The following is a 14,550-nucleotide window of genomic DNA, read 5'->3' as shown; positions in this document are numbered from 1 at the left end:
TAGAGCGCATAGCCATGTTGCTGACACTGAAGCACAGCCACTCTGTTCAGTTGATCCACAGCACCAGCTTTCCAACTTGCCACCCGCACTGTGGGAGCAGGTGAAGCAGACTTCAGCTGAAACTGAAAGCCCAGCAGCAGCTTTCTCTCCTTCTTCTCCTCTGTGCATGCAGAAGCTACATGTTCGCACTTTGAAAACGTTCATTCTACCGTTTTTGTCCTGAAAGCTGCCGTGCGTTCACATTTTGGTCACACTGCTGCATTGCTCCCTGATTGCTGTTGAGGACCAGCAGGAGTTTTCTGCTCTAGATCCTCGGCTCTGCAGGCAGAAGCTGGAAGTTGGAAATCTGGGAGCACTGCACCAGGATCTCTCGAGGGAACGTCAAGGAAGCAACGTATCAAGATGGACTTTACTTAAGGAAGGTAGAGCGCATAGCCATGTTGCTGACACTGAAGCACAGCCACTCTGTTCAGTTGATCCACAGCACCAGCTTTCCAACTTGCCACCCACACTGTGGGAGCAGGTGAAGCAGACTTCAGCTGAAACTGAAAGCCCAGCAGCAGCTTTCTCTCCTTCTCCTCATCTGTGCATGCAGAAGCTGCATGTTCGCACTTTGAAAACGTTCATGCTACCGTTTTTGTCCTGAAAGCTGCCGTGCTTTCACATTTTGGTCACACTGCTGCATTGCTCCCTGATTGCTGTTGAGGACCAGCAGGAGATTTCATCTCTAGATCCTCGGCTCTGCAGGCAGAAGCTGGAAGTTGGAAATCTGGGAGCACTGCACCAGGATGTCTCGAGGGAACATCAAGGAAGAACCGTTGGAAGATGGACTTTACTTAAGGAAGGTAGAGCGCATAGCCATGTTGCTGACACTGAAGCACAGCCACTCTGTTCAGTTGATCCACAGCACCAGCTTTCCAACTTGCCACCCACACTGTGGGAGCAGGTGAAGCAGACTTCAGCTGAAACTGAAAGCCCAGCAGCAGCTTTCTCTCCTTCTCCTCATCTGTGCATGCAGAAGCTGCATGTTCGCACTTTGAAAACGTTCATTCTCCCGTTTTTGTCCTGAAAGCTGCCGTGCTTTCACATTTTGGTCACACTGCTGCATTGCTCCCTGATTGCTGTTGAGGACCAGCAGGAGATTTCATCTCTAGATCCTCGGCTCTGCAGGCAGAAGTTGGAAGTTGGAAATCTGGGAACACTGCACCAGGATGTCTCGAGGGAACATCAAGGAAGAACCGTTGGAAGATGGACTTTACTTAAGGAAGGTAGAGCGCATAGCCATGTTGCTGACACTGAAGCACAGCCACTCTGTTCAGTTGATCCACAGCACCAGCTTTCCAACTTGCCACCCGCACTGTGGGAGCAGGGGTAGCAGCATTCAGCTGAAAGCCCAGCAGCAGCTTTCTCTCTTTCTCCACCACTGTACATGCAGAAGCTACATGTTCGCACTTTGAAAACATTCATTATCCCGTTTTTGTCCTGAAAGCTGCCGTGCTTTCACACTTCGGTCACACTGCTGCAGAGCTCCCTGATTGCTGTTGAGGACCAGCAGGAGATTTCTGCTCTAGATCCTCGGCTCTGCAGGCAGAAGCTGGAAGTTGGAAATCTGGGAGCACTGCACCAGGATCTCTCGAGGGAACGTCAAGGAAGCAACGTATCAAGATGGACTTTACTTAAGGAAGGTAGAGCGCATAGCCATGTTGCTGACACTGAAGCACAGCCACTCTGTTCAGTTGATCCACAGCACCAGCTTTCCAACTTGCCACCCGCACTGTGGGAGCAGGGGAAGCAGACTTTAGCTGAAAGCCCAGCAGCAGCTTTCTCTCTTTCTCCACCACTGTACATGCAAAAGCTACATGTTCGCACTTTGAAAACGTTCATTCTCCCGTTTTTGTCCTGAAAGCTGCCGTGCTTACACATTTTGGTCACACTGATGCATTGCTCCCTGATTGCTGTTGAGGACCAGCAGGAGATTTCTGCTCTAGATCCTCGGCTCTGCAGGCAGAAGCTGGAAGTTGGAAATCTGGGAGCACTGCACCAGGATCTCTCGAGGGAACGTCAAGGAAGCAACGTATCAAGATGGACTTTACTTAAGGAAGGTAGAGCGCATAGCCATGTTGCTGACGCTGAAGCAAAGCCACTCTGTTCAGTTGATCCACAGCACCAGCTTTCCAACTTGCCACCCGCACTGTGGGAGCAGGGGAAGCAGCCTTCAGTTGAAAGCCCAGCAGCAGCTTTCTCTCTTTCTAAACCACTGTACATGCAGAAGCTACATGTTCGCACTTTGAAAACGTTCATTCTCCCGTTATTGTCCTGAAAGCTGCCGTGCTTTCACATTTTGGTCACACTGCTGCATTGCTCCCTGATTGCTGTTGAGGACCAGCAGGAGATTTCTGCTCTAGATCCTCGGCTCTGCAGGCAGAAGCTGGAAGTTGGAAATCTGGGAGCACTGCACCAGGATCTCTCGAGGGAACGTCAAGGAAGCAACGTATCAAGATGGACTTTACTTAAGGAAGGTAGAGCGCATAGCCATGTTGCTGACACTGAAGCACAGCCACTCTGTTCAGTTGATCCACAGCACCAGCTTTCCAACTTGCCACCCGCAATGTGGGAGCAGGGGTAGCAGCCTTCAGCTGAAAGCCCAGCAGCAGCTTTCTCTCTTTCTCCACCACTGTACATGCAGAAGCTACATGTTCGCACTTTGAAAACGTTCATGCTACCATTTTTGTCCTGAAAGCTGCCGTGCTTTCACATTTTGGTCACACTGCTGCATTGCTCCCTGATTGCTGTTGAGGACCAGCAGGAGATTTCTGCTCTAGATCCTCGGCTCTGCAGGCAGAAGCTGGAAGTTGGAAATCTGGGAGCACTGCACCAGGATCTCTCCAGGGAACGTCAAGGAAGCAACGTATCAAGATGGACTTTACTTAAGGAAGGTAGAGCGCATAGCCATGTTGCTGACACTGAAGCACAGCCACTCTGTTCAGTTGATCCACAGCACTAGCTTTCCAACTTGCCACCCGCACTGTGGGAGCAGGTGAAGCAGACTTCAGCTGAAACTGAAAGCCCAGCAGCAGCTTTCTCTCCTTCTCCTCCTCTGTGCATGCAGAAGCTACATGTTAGCACTTTGAAAACGTTCATTCTACCATTTTTGTCCTGAAAGCTGCCGTGCTTTCACACTTTGGTCACACTGCTGCAGAGCTCCCTGATTGCTGTTGAGGACCAGCAGGAGTTTTCTGCTCTAGATCCTCGGCTCTGCAGGTAGAAGCTGGAAGTTGGAAATCTGGGAGCACTGCACCAGGATCTCTCGAGGGAACATCAAGGAAGAACCGTTGGAAGATGGACTTTACTTAAGGAAGGTAGAGCGCATAGCCATGTTGCTGACACTGAAGCACAGCCACTCTGTTCAGTTGATCCACAGCACCAGCTTTCCAACTTGCCACCCGCACTGTGGGAGCAGGTGAAGCAGACTTCAGCTGAAACTGAAAGCCCAGCAGCAGCTTTCTCTCCTTCTCCTCCTCTGTGCATGCAGAAGCTACATGTTCGCACTTTGAAAACATTCATTATCCCGTTTTTGTCCTGAAAGCTGCCGTGCTTTCACATTTTGGTCACACTGCTGCATTGCTCCCTGATTGCAGTTGAGGACCAGCAGGAGTTTTCATCTCTAGATCCTCGGCTCTGCAGGCAGAAGCTGGAAGTTGGAAATCTGGGAGCACTGCACCAGGATCTCTCGAGGGAACGTCAAGGAAGCAACGTATCAAGATGGACTTTACTTAAGGAAGGTAGAGCGCATAGCCATGTTGCTGACACTGAAGCACAGCCACTCTGTTCAGTTGATCCACAGCACCAGCTTTCCAACTTGCCACCCGCACTGTGGGAGCAGGGGAAGCAGCCATCAGCTGAAACTGAAAGCCCAGCAGCAGCTTTCTCTCCTTCTCCTCCTCTGTGCATGCAGAAGCTACATGTTCGCACTTTCAAAACGTTCATTCTACCGATTTTGTCCTGAAAGCTGCCGTGCTTACACATTTTGGTCACACTGCTTCATTGCTCCCTGATTGCTGTTGAGGACCAGCAGGAGATTTCTGCTCTAGATCCTCGGCTCTGCAGGCAGAAGCTGGAAGTTGGAAATCTGGGAGCACTGCACCAGGATCTCTCGAGGGAACGTCAAGGAAGCAACGTATCAAGATGGACTTTACTTAAGGAAGGTAGAGCGCATAGCCATGTTGCTGACACTGAAGCACAGCCACTCTGTTCAGTTGATCCACAGCACCAGCTTTCCAACTTGCCACCCGCACTGTGGGAGCAGGGGAAGCAGCCTTTAGCTGAAAGCCCAGCAGCAGCTTTCTCTCCTTCTCCTCCTCTGTGCATGCAGAAGCTACATGTTCGCACTTTGAAAACATTCATTATCCCGTTTTTGTCCTGAAAGCTGCCGTGCTTTCACACTTTGGTCACACTGCTGCAGAGCTCCCTGATTGCTGTTGAGGACCAGCAGGAGATTTCATCTCTAGATCCTCGGCTCTGCAGGCAGAAGCTGGAAGTTGGAAATCTGGGAGCACTGCACCAGGATCTCTCGAGGGAACGTCAAGGAAGCAACGTATCAAGATGGACTTTACTTAAGGAAGGTAGAGCGCATAGCCATGTTGCTGACACTGAAGCACAGCCACTCTGTTCAGTTGATCCACAGCACCAGCTTTCCAACTTGCCACCCGCACTGTGGGAGCAGGGGAAGCAGCCATCAGCTGAAACTGAAAGCCCAGCAGCAGCTTTCTCTCCTTCTCCTCCTCTGTGCATGCAGAAGCTACATGTTCGCACTTTCAAAACGTTCATTCTACCGTTTTTGTCCTGAAAGCTGCCGTGCTTACACATTTTGGTCACACTGCTTCATTGCTCCCTGATTGCTGTTGAGGACCAGCAGGAGATTTCTGCTCTAGATCCTCGGCTCTGCAGGCAGAAGCTGGAAGTTGGAAATCTGGGAGCACTGCACCAGGATCTCTCGAGGGAACGTCAAGGAAGCAACGTATCAAGATGGACTTTACTTAAGGAAGGTAGAGCGCATAGCCATGTTGCTGACACTGAAGCACAGCCACTCTGTTCAGTTGATCCACAGCACCAGCTTTCCAACTTGCCACCCGCACTGTGGGAGCAGGGAAGCAGCCTTTAGCTGAAAGCCCAGCAGCAGCTTTCTCTCCTTCTCCTCCTCTGTGCATGCAGAAGCTACATGTTCGCACTTTGAAAACATTCATTATCCCGTTTTTGTCCTGAAAGCTGCCGTGCTTTCACACTTTGGTCACACTGCTGCAGAGCTCCCTGATTGCTGTTGAGGACCAGCAGGAGATTTCATCTCTAGATCCTCGGCTCTGCAGGCAGAAGCTGGAAGTTGGAAATCTGGGAGCACTGCACCAGGATCTCTCGAGGGAACGTCAAGGAAGCAACGTATCAAGATGGACTTTACTTAAGGAAGGTAGAGCGCATAGCCATGTTGCTGACACTGAAGCACAGCCACTCTGTTCAGTTGATCCACAGCACCAGCTTTCCAACTTGCCACCCGCACTGTGGGAGCAGGGGAAGCAGCCTTTAGCTTTAAGCCCAGCAGCAGCTTTCTCTCCTTCTCCTCCTCTGTGCATGCAGAAGCTACATGTTCGCACTTTGAAAACATTGATTCTCCCGTTTTTGTCCTGAAAGCTGCCGTGCTTTCACACTTTGGTCACACTGCTGAAGAGCTCCCTGATTGCTGTTGAGGACCAGCAGGAGATTTCATCTCTAGATCCTCGGCTCTGCAGGCAGAAGCTGGAAGTTGGAAATCTGGGAGCACTGCACCAGGATCTCTCGAGGGAACGTCAAGGAAGCAACGTATCAAGATGGACTTTACTTAAGGAAGGTAGAGCGCATAGCCATGTTGCTGACACTGAAGCACAGCCACTCTGTTCAGTTGATCCACAGCACCAGCTTTCCAACTTGCCACCCGCACTGTGGGAGCAGGTGAAGCAGACTTCAGCTGAAACTGAAAGCCCAGCAGCAGCTTTCTCTCCTTCTTCTCCTCTGTGCATGCAGAAGCTACATGTTCGCACTTTGAAAACGTTCATTCTACCGTTTTTGTCCTGAAAGCTGCCGTGCGTTCACATTTTGGTCACACTGCTGCATTGCTCCCTGATTGCTGTTGAGGACCAGCAGGAGTTTTCTGCTCTAGATCCTCGGCTCTGCAGGCAGAAGCTGGAAGTTGGAAATCTGGGAGCACTGCACCAGGATCTCTCGAGGGAACGTCAAGGAAGCAACGTATCAAGATGGACTTTACTTAAGGAAGGTAGAGCGCATAGCCATGTTGCTGACACTGAAGCACAGCCACTCTGTTCAGTTGATCCACAGCACCAGCTTTCCAACTTGCCACCCACACTGTGGGAGCAGGTGAAGCAGACTTCAGCTGAAACTGAAAGCCCAGCAGCAGCTTTCTCTCCTTCTCCTCCTCTGTGCATGCAGAAGCTACATGTTCGCACTTTGAAAACGTTCATTCTACCGTTTTTGTCCTGAAAGCTGCCGTGCTTTCACATTTTGGTCACACTGCTGCATTGCTCCCTGATTGCTGTTGAGGACCAGCAGGAGTTTTCTGCTCTAGATCCTCGGCTCTGCAGGCAGAAGCTGGAAGTTGGAAATCTGGGAGCACTGCACCAGGATCTCTCGAGGGAACGTCAAGGAAGCAACGTATCAAGATGGACTTTACTTAAGGAAGGTAGAGCGCATAGCCATGTTGCTGACACTGAAGCACAGCCACTCTGTTCAGTTGATCCACAGCACCAGCTTTCCAACTTGCCACCCGCACTGTGGGAGCAGGGGTAGCAGCATTCAGCTGAAAGCCCAGCAGCACCTTTCTCTCTTTCTCCACCACTGTACATGCAGAAGCTACATGTTCGCACTTTGAAAACATTCATTCTCCCGTTTTTGTCCTGAAAGCTGCCGTGCTTTCACACTTTGGTCACACTGCTGCAGAGCTCCCTGATTGCTGTTGAGGACCAGCAGGAGTTTTCTGCTCTAGATCCTCGGCTCTGCAGGCAGAAGCTGGAAGTTGGAAATCTGGGAGCACTGCACCAGGATCTCTCGAGGGAACGTCAAGGAAGCAACGTATCAAGATGGACTTTACTTAAGGAAGGTAGAGCGCATAGCCATGTTGCTGACACTGAAGCACAGCCACTCTGTTCAGTTGATCCACAGCACCAGCTTTCCAACTTGCCACCCACACTGTGGGAGCAGGTGAAGCAGACTTCAGCTGAAACTGAAAGCCCAGCAGCAGCTTTCTCTCCTTCTCCTCCTCTGTGCATGCAGAAGCTACATGTTCGCACTTTGAAAACGTTCATTCTACCGTTTTTGTCCTGAAAGCTGCCGTGCTTTCACATTTTGGTCACACTGCTGCATTGCTCCCTGATTGCTGTTGAGGACCAGCAGGAGTTTTCTGCTCTAGATCCTCGGCTCTGCAGGCAGAAGCTGGAAGTTGGAAATCTGGGAGCACTGCACCAGGATGTCTCGAGGGAACATCAAGGAAGAACCGTTGGAAGATGGACTTTACTTAAGGAAGGTAGAGCGCATAGCCATGTTGCTGACACTGAAGCACAGCCACTCTGTTCAGTTGATCCACAGCACCAGCTTTCCAACTTGCCACCCGCACTGTGGGAGCAGGGGAAGCAGACTTCAGCTGAAACTGAAAGCCCAGCAGCATTCTCTCCTTCTACTCCTCTGTGCATGCAGAAGCTACATGTTCGCACTTTGAAAACATTCATTATCCCGTTTTTGTCCTGAAAGCTGCCGTGCTTTCACACTTTGGTCACACTGCTGCATTGCTCCCTGATTGCTGTTGAGGACCAGCAGGAGATTTCATCTCTAGATCCTCGGCACTGCAGGCAGAAGCTGGAAGTTGGAAATCTGGGAGCACTGCACCAGGATCTCTCGAGGGAACGTCAAGGAAGCAACGTATCAAGATGGACTTTACTTAAGGAAGGTAGAGCGCATAGCCATGTGGCTGACACTGAAGCAAAGCCACTCTGTTCAGTTGATCCACAGCACCAGCTTTCCAACTTGCCACCCGCACTGTGGGAGCAGGGGAAGCAGCCTTTAGCTTAAAGCCCAGCAGCACCTTTCTCTCTTTCTCCACCACTGTACATGCAGAAGCTACATGTTCGCACTTTGAAAAAGTTCATTCTCCCGTTTTTGTCCTGAAAGCTGCCGTGCTTTCACATTTTGGTCACACTGCTGCATTGCTCCCTGATTGCTGTTGAGGACCAGCAGGAGTTTTCATCTCTAGATCCTCGGCTCTGCAGGCAGAAGCTGGAAGTTGGAAATCTGGGAGCACTGCACCAGGATCTCTCGAGGGAACGTCAAGGAAGCAACGTATCAAGATGGACTTTACTTAAGGAAGGTAGAGCGCATAGCCATGTTGCTGACACTGAAGCACAGCCACTCTGTTCAGTTGATCCACAGCACCAGCTTTCCAACTTGCCACCCGCACTGTGGGAGCAGGTGAAGCAGACTTCAGCTGAAACTGAAAGCCCAGCAGCAGCTTTCTCTCCTTCTCCTCCTCTGTGCATGCAGAAGCTACATGTTCGCACTTTGAAAACATTCATTATCCCGTTTTTGTCCTGAAAGCTGCCGTGCTTTCACACTTTGGTCACACTGCTGCAGAGCTCCCTGATTGCTGTTGAGGACCAGCAGGAGATTTCTGCTCTAGATCCTCGGCTCTGCAGGCAGAAGCTGGAAGTTGGAAATCTGGGAGCACTGCACCAGGATCTCTCGAGGGAACGTCAAGGAAGCAACGTATCAAGATGGACTTTACTTAAGGAAGGTAGAGCGCATAGCCATGTTGCTGACACTGAAGCACAGCCACTCTGTTCAGTTGATCCACAGCACCAGCTTTCCAACTTGCCACCCGCACTGTGGGAGCAGGGGAAGCAGCCTTCAGTTGAAAGCCCAGCAGCAGCTTTCTCTCTTTCTCCACCACTGTACATGCAGAAGCTACATGTTCGCACTTTGAAAACGTTCATGCTACCATTTTTGTCCTGAAAGCTGCCGTGCTTTCACATTTTGGTCACACTGCTGCATTGCTCCCTGATTGCTGTTGAGGACCAGCAGGAGATTTCTGCTCTAGATCCTCGGCTCTGCAGGCAGAAGCTGGAAGTTGGAAATCTGGGAGCACTGCACCAGGATCTCTCGAGGGAACGTCAAGGAAGCAACGTATCAAGATGGACTTTACTTAAGGAAGGTAGAGCGCATAGCAATGTTGCTGACACTGAAGCACAGCCACTCTGTTCAGTTGATCCACAGCACCAGCTTTCCAACTTGCCACCCGCACTGTGGGAGCAGGTGAAGCAGACTTCAGCTGAAACTGAAAGCCCAGCAGCAGCTTTCTCTCCTTCTCCTCCTCTGGGCATGCAGAAGCTACATGTTCGCACTTTGAAAACATTCATTCTACCATTTTTGTCCTGAAAGCTGCCGTGCTTTCACACTTTGGTCACACTGCTGCAGAGCTCCCTGATTGCTGTTGAGGACCAGCAGGAGTTTTCTGCTCTAGATCCTCGGCACTGCAGGCAGAAGCTGGAAGTTGGAAATCTGGGAGCACTGCACCAGGATGTCTCGAGGGAACATCAAGGAAGAACCGTTGGAAGATGGACTTTACTTAAGGAAGGTAGAGCGCATAGCCATGTTGCTGACACTGAAGCAAAGCCACTCTGTTCAGTTGATCCACAGCACCAGCTTTCCAACTTGCCACCCGCACTGTGGGAGCAGAGGAAGCAGCCTTTAGCTTAAAGCCCAGCAGCAGCTTTCTCTCTTTCTCCACCACTGTACTTGCAGAAGCTACATGTTCGCACTTTGAAAACGTTCATTCTCCCGTTTTTGTCCTGAAAGCTGCCGTGCTTTCACATTTTGGTCACACTGCTGCATTGCTCCCTGATTGCAGTTGAGGACCAACAGGAGTTTTCATCTCTAGATCCTCGGCTCTGCAGGCAGAAGCTGGAAGTTGGAAATCTGGGAGCACTGCACCAGGATCTCTCGAGGGAACGTCAAGGAAGCAACGTATCAAGATGGACTTTACTTAAGGAAGGTAGAGCGCATAGCCATGTTGCTGACACTGAAGCACAGCCACTCTGTTCAGTTGATCCACAGCACCAGCTTTCCAACTTGCCACCCGCACTGTGGGAGCAGGGGAAGCAGCCATCAGCTGAAACTGAAAGCCCAGCAGCAGCTTTCTCTCCTTCTCCTCCTCTGTGCATGCAGAAGCTACATGTTCGCACTTTCAAAACGTTCATTCTACCGTTTTTGTCCTGAAAGCTGCCGTGCTTACACATTTTGGTCCCACTGCTTCATTGCTCCCTGATTGCTGTTGAGGACCAGCAGGAGATTTCTGCTCTAGATCCTCGGCTCTGCAGGCAGAAGCTGGAAGTTGGAAATCTGGGAGCACTGCACCAGGATCTCTCGAGGGAACGTCAAGGAAGCAACGTATCAAGATGGACTTTACTTAAGGAAGGTAGAGCGCATAGCCATGTTGCTGACACTGAAGCACAGCCACTCTGTTCAGTTGATCCACAGCACCAGCTTTCCAACTTGCCACCCGCACTGTGGGAGCAGGGGAAGCAGCCTTTAGCTGAAAGCCCAGCAGCAGCTTTCTCTCCTTCTCCTCCTCTGTGCATGCAGAAGCTACATGTTAGCACTTTGAAAACATTCATTATCCCGTTTTTGTCCTGAAAGCTGCCGTGCTTTCACACTTTGGTCACACTGCTGCAGAGCTCCCTGATTGCTGTTGAGGACCAGCAGGAGATTTCATCTCTAGATCCTCGGCTCTGCAGGCAGAAGCTGGAAGTTGGAAATCTGGGAGCACTGCACCAGGATCTCTCGAGGGAACGTCAAGGAAGCAACGTATCAAGATGGACTTTACTTAAGGAAGGTAGAGCGCATAGCCATGTTGCTGACACTGAAGCACAGCCACTCTGTTCAGTTGATCCACAGCACCAGCTTTCCAACTTGCCACCCGCACTGTGGGAGCAGGGGAAGCAGCCTTTAGCTTTAAGCCCAGCAGCAGCTTTCTCTCCTTCTCCTCCTCTGTGCATGCAGAAGCTACATGTTCGCACTTTGAAAACATTGATTCTCCCGTTTTTGTCCTGAAAGCTGCCGTGCTTTCACACTTTGGTCACACTGCTGAAGAGCTCCCTGATTGCTGTTGAGGACCAGCAGGAGATTTCATCTCTAGATCCTCGGCTCTGCAGGCAGAAGCTGGAAGTTGGAAATCTGGGAGCACTGCACCAGGATCTCTCGAGGGAACGTCAAGGAAGCAACGTATCAAGATGGACTTTACTTAAGGAAGGTAGAGCGCATAGCCATGTTGCTGACACTGAAGCACAGCCACTCTGTTCAGTTGATCCACAGCACCAGCTTTCCAACTTGCCACCCGCACTGTGGGAGCAGGTGAAGCAGACTTCAGCTGAAACTGAAAGCCCAGCAGCAGCTTTCTCTCCTTCTTCTCCTCTGTGCATGCAGAAGCTACATGTTCGCACTTTGAAAACGTTCATTCTACCGTTTTTGTCCTGAAAGCTGCCGTGCGTTCACATTTTGGTCACACTGCTGCATTGCTCCCTGATTGCTGTTGAGGACCAGCAGGAGTTTTCTGCTCTAGATCCTCGGCTCTGCAGGCAGAAGCTGGAAGTTGGAAATCTGGGAGCACTGCACCAGGATCTCTCGAGGGAACGTCAAGGAAGCAACGTATCAAGATGGACTTTACTTAAGGAAGGTAGAGCGCATAGCCATGTTGCTGACACTGAAGCACAGCCACTCTGTTCAGTTGATCCACAGCACCAGCTTTCCAACTTGCCACCCACACTGTGGGAGCAGGTGAAGCAGACTTCAGCTGAAACTGAAAGCCCAGCAGCAGCTTTCTCTCCTTCTCCTCCTCTGTGCATGCAGAAGCTACATGTTCGCACTTTGAAAACGTTCATTCTACCGTTTTTGTCCTGAAAGCTGCCGTGCTTTCACATTTTGGTCACACTGCTGCATTGCTCCCTGATTGCTGTTGAGGACCAGCAGGAGTTTTCTGCTCTAGATCCTCGGCTCTGCAGGCAGAAGCTGGAAGTTGGAAATCTGGGAGCACTGCACCAGGATGTCTCGAGGGAACATCAAGGAAGAACCGTTGGAAGATGGACTTTACTTAAGGAAGGTAGAGCGCATAGCCATGTTGCTGACACTGAAGCACAGCCACTCTGTTCAGTTGATCCACAGCACCAGCTTTCCAACTTGCCACCCGCACTGTGGGAGCAGGGGTAGCAGCATTCAGCTGAAAGCCCAGCAGCACCTTTCTCTCTTTCTCCACCACTGTACATGCAGAAGCTACATGTTCGCACTTTGAAAACATTCATTATCCCGTTTTTGTCCTGAAAGCTGCCGTGCTTTCACACTTTGGTCACACTGCTGCAGAGCTCCCTGATTGCTGTTGAGGACCAGCAGGAGTTTTCTGCTCTAGATCCTCGGCTCTGCAGGCAGAAGCTGGAAGTTGGAAATCTGGGAGCACTGCACCAGGATCTCTCGAGGGAACGTCAAGGAAGCAACGTATCAAGATGGACTTTACTTAAGGAAGGTAGAGCGCATAGCCATGTTGCTGACACTGAAGCACAGCCACTCTGTTCAGTTGATCCACAGCACCAGCTTTCCAACTTGCCACCCACACTGTGGGAGCAGGTGAAGCAGACTTCAGCTGAAACTGAAAGCCCAGCAGCAGCTTTCTCTCCTTCTCCTCCTCTGTGCATGCAGAAGCTACATGTTCGCACTTTGAAAACATTCATTATCCCGTTTTTGTCCTGAAAGCTGCCGTGCTTTCACACTTTGGTCACACTGCTGCAGAGCTCCCTGATTGCTGTTGAGGACCAGCAGGAGATTTCTGCTCTAGATCCTCGGCTCTGCAGGCAGAAGCTGGAAGTTGGAAATCTGGGAGCACTGCACCAGGATCTCTCGAGGGAACGTCAAGGAAGCAACGTATCAAGATGGACTTTACTTAAGGAAGGTAGAGCGCATAGCCATGTTGCTGACACTGAAGCACAGCCACTCTGTTCAGTTGATCCACAGCACCAGCTTTCCAACTTGCCACCCGCACTGTGGGAGCAGGGGAAGCAGACTTCAGTTGAAAGCCCAGCAGCAGCTTTCTCTCTTTCTCCACCACTGTACATGCAGAAGCTACATGTTCGCACTTTGAAAACGTTCATTCTCCCGTTATTGTCCTGAAAGCTGCCGTGCTTTCACATTTTGGTCACACTGCTGCATTGCTCCCTGATTGCTGTTGAGGACCAGCAGGAGATTTCTGCTCTAGATCCTCGGCTCTGCAGGCAGAAGCTGGAAGTTGGAAATCTGGGAGCACTGCACCAGGATCTCTCGAGGGAACGTCAAGGAAGCAACGTATCAAGATGGACTTTACTTAAGGAAGGTAGAGCGCATAGCCATGTTGCTGACACTGAAGCAAAGCCACTCTGTTCAGTTGATCCACAGCACCAGCTTTCCAACTTGCCACCCGCAATGTGGGAGCAGGGGTAGCAGCCTTCAGCTGAAAGCCCAGCAGCAGCTTTCTCTCTTTCTCCACCACTGTACATGCAGAAGCTACATGTTCGCACTTTGAAAACGTTCATGCTACCATTTTTGTCCTGAAAGCTGCCGTGCTTTCACATTTTGGTCACACTGCTGCATTGCTCCCTGATTGCTGTTGAGGACCAGCAGGAGATTTCTGCTCTAGATCCTCGGCTCTGCAGGCAGAAGCTGGAAGTTGGAAATCTGGGAGCACTGCACCAGGATCTCTCGAGGGAACGTCAAGGAAGCAACGTATCAAGATGGACTTTACTTAAGGAAGGTAGAGGGCATACCCATGTTGCTGACACTGAAGCACAGCCACTCTGTTCAGTTGATCCACAGCACCAGCTTTCCAACTTGCCACCCGCACTGTGGGAGCAGGGGAAGCAGACTTTAGGTGAAAGCCCAGCAGCAGCTTTCTCTCTTTCTCCACCACTGTACATGCAAAAGCTACATGTTCGCACTTTGAAAACGTTCATTCTCCAGTTTTTGTCCTGAAAGCTGCCGTGCTTACACATTTTGGTCACACTGATGCATTGCTCCCTGATTGCTGTTGAGGACCAGCAGGAGATTTCTGCTCTAGATCCTCGGCTCTGCAGGCAGAAGCTGGAAGTTGGAAATCTGGGAGCACTGCACCAGGATCTCTCGAGGGAACGTCAAGGAAGCAACGTATCAAGATGGACTTTACTTAAGGAAGGTAGAGCGCATACCCATGTTGCTGACGCTGAAGCAAAGCCACTCTGTTCAGTTGACCCACAGCACCAGCTTTCCAACTTGCCACCCGCACTGTGGGAGCAGGTGAAGCAGACTTCAGCTGAAACTGAAAGCCCAGCAGCATTCTCTCCTTCTACTCCTCTGTGCATGCAGAAGCTACATGTTCGCACTTTGAAAACATTCATTATCCCGTTTTTGTCCTGAAAGCTGCCGTGCTTTCACACTTTGGTCACACTGCTGCATTGCTCCCTGATTGCT

The sequence above is a fragment of the Psittacula echo genome (genome assembly GCF_963264785.1).
Source record: "Psittacula echo genome assembly, chromosome: 4".
NCBI classification, from domain to species: domain Eukaryota; kingdom Metazoa; phylum Chordata; class Aves; order Psittaciformes; family Psittacidae; genus Psittacula; species Psittacula echo.
This window is presented reverse-complemented; position numbering follows the sequence as displayed.